The 5522-nt window shown below is 42.0% G+C and overlaps 1 pseudogene; it reads right to left on the bottom strand.

The window, feature by feature from the left end:
* Positions 1-392: 392 nt before the first annotated feature.
* On the bottom strand, positions 393-514 carry LOC122903830 (annotated as a pseudogene).
* Positions 515-5522: the final 5008 nt, after the last annotated feature.

Here is a 5522-nt window from a genome sequence, read left to right as displayed (position 1 = left end):
GGTGCTCATCGCGGCAAGTGCCCCCTTCATCCCCATCACCTGTTCCACCCATCCCCCACACACTCCCCTCTGGTGACCATCAGTTTGTTCTCTAGAGTGGAAAATCTGGTTCTTGGTTTGTCTCTCCCTCTCTCTTTCTTTTTTCCTTTGCTCATTTGTTTTGTTTCTTAAATTCCACATATGAGTGAAATTGTATGGTATTTGTCTTTCTCTGACTGATTCATTTTGCTTAGCGTAATGCTTTCTATCTCCATCCCAGTCATTGCAAATGGCAAGATTTCATTCTTTTTTATGGCTGAGTAATATTCCATATTATATATACTAAAAATTCAAAAATATGTTTGATATAATGTATATTAAGTAATAAATACTATATTAAATTATATATATTAAAATATATATTAACATAAATATAGAATTTGTGAGTCATTCTTGCCCAGGGGCCATGCTAATCTTACCTGTATCGTTCCAATTTTAGTATACATATTACCAAAGTCAGCACAAACAAGAATATATCTTATTATTTTTTTCTTCTCTCTCTCTTTTTAAAAATAGTTTATTTGTTTAAGCAATCTCGACACCCAGTGTGGGGCTCGAATTTGTAATCCTGAGGCCAAGACCTGCACCTTCCACTGACTGAGACAGTCAGGTGCCCCCCAAACCACATTTTAAACTAAACTGGATGTTAACTTAAAATAGAATGACTAATAGGATTAAACCCTCCTAATGTGTGTTTGTGATTATTAAATAGAGCTGTCCACATACATCAGTCTCTGATACAAGCCACCTAGGTACAAGCCACCTAGGAAATATTTGAGCTTTGTCGATGTGTTTTATGTCTCTTCCCTCGAGTGCATCTGCTGGAGTACGGAAGTGTGGAATCAGTCATTCTGCTTCTTGTTCCTCAGCCTCCATCCACTCGGGAGCTCCATTCAGGAGCCATCTGTGGGAAGAACCTCCACGGCACAACTCATCCTGCGTGTCCCAGACAAGAAGTAAGCTCAGAGAGCTTGTGTGGTGTATGACAGAATGGAGGGAGACTTTGAAGGGGACTCAGCTGAAGTAAGGCCTCAGGGGACAAGGCTAAGTGTAGAAACTCAGGACACGATAATCAAAACCAGGAGGAACGTAGACATTTAAACTGTCTTATTTGCTCACATTTTGTTGTTCCTGGAAGAATACTGGGCAATAAGGAGATAACCATCGTGTTTCATACTGAATCCTGGTAGAGAAGTTCTGTGACTTTGAACATATTGAGAATACAGTCTCTTCCTTCCACCATAAAGTGCAAAAGGCACTTTGATCTTCTGCTGGTAAAAATAAAAATCAAGAGGGGCGCCTGGGTGGCTCAGTTGTTAAGTGTCCTCCTTCAGCTCAGGTCCTGATCCCAGGGTCCTGGGATCGAGCCCTCCATCAGACTCCCTCCCTGCTCGGTGGGAAGCCTGCTTCTCCCTCTCCCACTACCCTTGCCTGTGTTCCCTCTCTCATGTGTCTCTCTGTCAAATAAATAAATACAGTCTTTAAAAAAAATCATGAAAATGATTCTTAATCTTTGAGGACTGACTTCAAATTTCAGAAGCAGTCTTTTTCTGGGGGGGGTTTAAAAGGTTATGTTTAATTTTTTTCCTATTATTTAACTATTTTTTTCTCCCCTTAGTACATGCCCTCCCCATTGTCCAGCCCCCCCATCCCATCCCTTCCGCCCCCCCCCCCCCCCAGCAACCTTCAGTTTGTTTCCTGAGCTAAGAGTCTCTTACACTTTGTGTCCTTCTCTGGTTTCCTCCTGTTTCATTTTCCCTCCCTTCCCCTATGATCCTCTGTCTTGCTTCTCAAATTCCTCATATCAGAAAGTCTTTAATCTTCCAACTTAAAAAGTCACAAAGTATTTGGACCCCGTGGTTTTCCTTTTAACCACTTGAGAGGGAGGAAGTTTTTCAACTTCCTCGTGAATACATACACATCATATAAAGACTTTTCAAGTACAAATAAATCATTTGCTATTGCAATGACTTCAAATAGTTGGTTTTTTTTTTTTTTAATTTAAGGAGGGTGGAAATGTCTCTCTGTCTCTCTTTTTTTTTTTTTCCAGAATGAAATCACACTTGTACAGAGTTTGATAGAGCGGATGGATATAACACACGTTAAGAGGCTAAATATCTTGCACTCAGAGAAAATTCACATTTTATAAGAATTGTCTGGGTTTTCATTTTGCTTTTGTCACGATGGCTTCTTCAGGCCTCTGTTCTGTGCCTTAATGAACCTCGGAGGAAAGAGGAAGTGAAGGCTACACGCCCTGCCGGAGCCGGAGCACCGAGCAAGCTTTTTATAGCCGATGTTCCTTGCACATTTATAGGTGTGAAATACAAATGCAGTAGCCTTTCCTTTTGGCAATGATAAAAAGTTATTCTGACCACGAAAGCAGGAAGAAAATACGCTATTTTCTGTGGCTGTTGCCTTTTTATTCTCTTGTCTTCCCTTTTTCTCACTGTCAACTCCTCCTCCTTCTTTTGGTGCAGAATGATACAGAATAAAAAGATTAAAAGGCAGCTGTGAGCGTAAGTGTGCTGGCTAAAGGCTGTCATAATATCATGCCAATAAGCCGGCTCTGGGTGGGTTAATGTTAGTATTAAAACTTTAAAATATATGGTCTTGGGCACGTGGGTGTCTCAGTCATTAAGCGTCTGCCTTTGCCTCTGGTCATGATCTCAGGGTCCTGGGATCGAGCCCCACATCAGGCTCCCTGCTCTGCGGAAAACCTGCTTCTCCCTCACCCTCTCCCCCTTGCTTGTGATCCCTCTCTTGCTGTGTCCCTCTCTGTCAAATAAATAAATAAAACCTTAAAAAAACTGTATTGTCTTTCTACTTGGCCATTGTGAGTGACCACCGGTGGTGATTAAGCCTAAAGCCTCTTTGGACTAATCATTTTGTGTTACCTGTAGGGCTGAACTGTCACTCCTGTTCTTGGTACAGTTTTTACATTTTTTTTTTTAAGATTTTATTTATTTACTTGAAGAGAGAGAGAGAGAGTCTGAGCAGGGGAAGGGACTGTAGGACTGTGGGATGGTTTGAACCTGCTGTTTTTCAGTTTTAAGAACATGCTTCCTCAGTAGCTGGAATTCAGAATTCTTCAAAGTTAGCCCGCAGAGAGATTAAGTGAAAAAAAATCCTACAGCTAATAGTGGAAAACCTGGACTCAGTCAAGCCCCAATTTTTAAATAAGTCAGCTCTATTGTGGTACAGTTTATGCACAATAAAAATACATTCATTAAAAAGGTACCTTTCTGGGGGTACCTGGGTGGCTCAGTCGGTTAAACGTCTGCTTTCGGCTCAGGTCCTGATCTCCGCGTTCTGGGATCAAGCCCCGTATCAGGCTTCCTGCTCAGCAGGGAGTCTGCTTCTCCCTCTCCCTCTGCCTCTGCCCTTCCTTACTGCTCATTCTCTCTTTCCCTCTCTCTCTCTCAAATAAATAAATAAAAATCTAAAAAAAAAAAAAGAGGCACATTTCAATGATTTTTTGAAACATTTCTACATCCCTATGATTACCACCAAGATCAAAACACAACGCTTCCATCGTGTCAAAGCGTTCCCGGCCCCGTCCAAGCACCCTTCCCCGCCATGCCTCGCCCAGGCAACAGCTGGTCTGCTTTCCGTCACGGCAGATTACAGGTGTCTCTTCCAGGTTTTCAGAAAAATGGAGTCGCTCAGTGTGTCCTCTTTCTGTTTGCCTTCTCTTCCTCAGTATCATGATTTTGAGGTTCATCTATGCTGTCTGAATCAGTAGTCATCCCGGCTTAGGTAAGTTGACTCTGTATAAATTACAACTTCCCTACAACTAGTTTGTTTGATTTTTTTTATCCTTAAGATGACATTTTGATTATGCAAGATATATGTAGGGTGAGGTCTGGGGAAGTTCTCAAACACAGAGCTTCTCTGCCATCGGCTCACGGAGTCGGAGCGCATCATCCTCCTGGTGCATCAGCCTTCAGTGAACCCGCTGGGTGCGTTCACCAGCCAGGAAGCCCCGCTGACCTTCGGGGTCCAGAGTTATGTCATGTAGACACGATTGATTGACTCACCAGTCAAGAGACTGAACTCAAATCTCCAGACCCCCTCTCTTCCCTGGATTTCTGGCAGCCGAAAGCCTCAAACTTTCTGTCATGTGCTTGGTCTTTCTGTAGACCATCCCCATCCTGAAACTTTCTAGGGGTCCATCCTAAGCCACATTATTAGCCTAACAAAGGCATTCTTTTTTTTTTTTTTAAACTCGGGAAATTCCAGGAACCAAGAACAAAACACGTATGTCTTCTTCCTTGTACCACACCTCCCCACACTCATGCTCCCATGTCGCTCTCTGTCTAACTTATTTTACTTAGCAAAATGCTTTCAAGTCCCATCCATCTTGTGACCAATGTCAGGATTTCCTTCTTTCTCATGGTTGGATAATATTTCACTGGGCATCCATACTATACCTTCTTTACCCCTTCATCTGTTGGTGGACACTTAGGTTGTTTCCTTATCTTGGCTTCTGTGGATAATGTTACGATGTTCCTGCAATTCCTGTACAGGTGTCTTTTCAAAATCCTGTTTTCATTTCCTTTGGCTATATACCCCAAAGTGGAATTGCCGGATTGTACTTCTATTTTTCAAGTTTTTGAGGTTCTCCAAACTGTTTCCTGCAGTATCTGCACCTGTTTGCCTTCCAGCCAATGGCATATAAGATTCCCATTTCTCACCAGCACTTGTCTTTTGTGATTGATTTTTTATAATATTCCACCCCATGAGTTGCCTTTTTGCTCTGTGTTTTATTTTGTTTTAACTACAGGTGACTCTATTGAATGTTCCAAGGGAATGAATGCCAGGAATCTCATACCAGCAAATGCAATGCAGTACAACTTAGCCTTGAATGGAGTCTGCTTGCTCCAACAGACACTAGCCATCTTTGATCTGGTTTAAATTTTACAAAGTCAAACATACGTAAGTGCTGAAATCATACTTAAAGTTAAAGCCAATGGCATCTGCAGGAGGAGAAGCCTACTTATATTAATTTCAATGTAAAGTTACAAGAATGAATGCATGTTAATTTTGAAGTAATCTTAATAGCTAACACGTCATGGTGGCTTACATGGGCCAGAATCCTATTAAATGCATCACGTGGCTAAGGGAGATTGGAATGTTAGAGTGGATTTGTCACTTCAGACCTGTTTACCCACACTGGGAGGGTCCAGAATACACACCTTTCACAAGTACTATGAGAAATATGTTTGCAAAAGGAGCGCTGGCATCCTTGGGGAACTTTGTAATTGCTGTTCTCTGCAGACCCCAACTTATAGTGGGAACTGCTGTCACTGAACTGGGAAACCTAAATGCAATGAGAGTAATTGGATCCAAGGTGGCAAGGGCCAATTCCAGGATCAAAAGGAGGAGACATCACTACAGGTCCATATACATTACCAGGATAAAACGGAATGTTGCGAACAATGGTCAGCCAGTACCTTCAACTAGTTCGAGGAAATGGACATACT

The sequence above is a fragment of the Neovison vison genome, chromosome 3, assembly GCF_020171115.1.
Source record: "Neovison vison isolate M4711 chromosome 3, ASM_NN_V1, whole genome shotgun sequence".
NCBI classification, from domain to species: domain Eukaryota; kingdom Metazoa; phylum Chordata; class Mammalia; order Carnivora; family Mustelidae; genus Neogale; species Neogale vison.
This window is presented reverse-complemented; position numbering and strand designations above follow the sequence as displayed.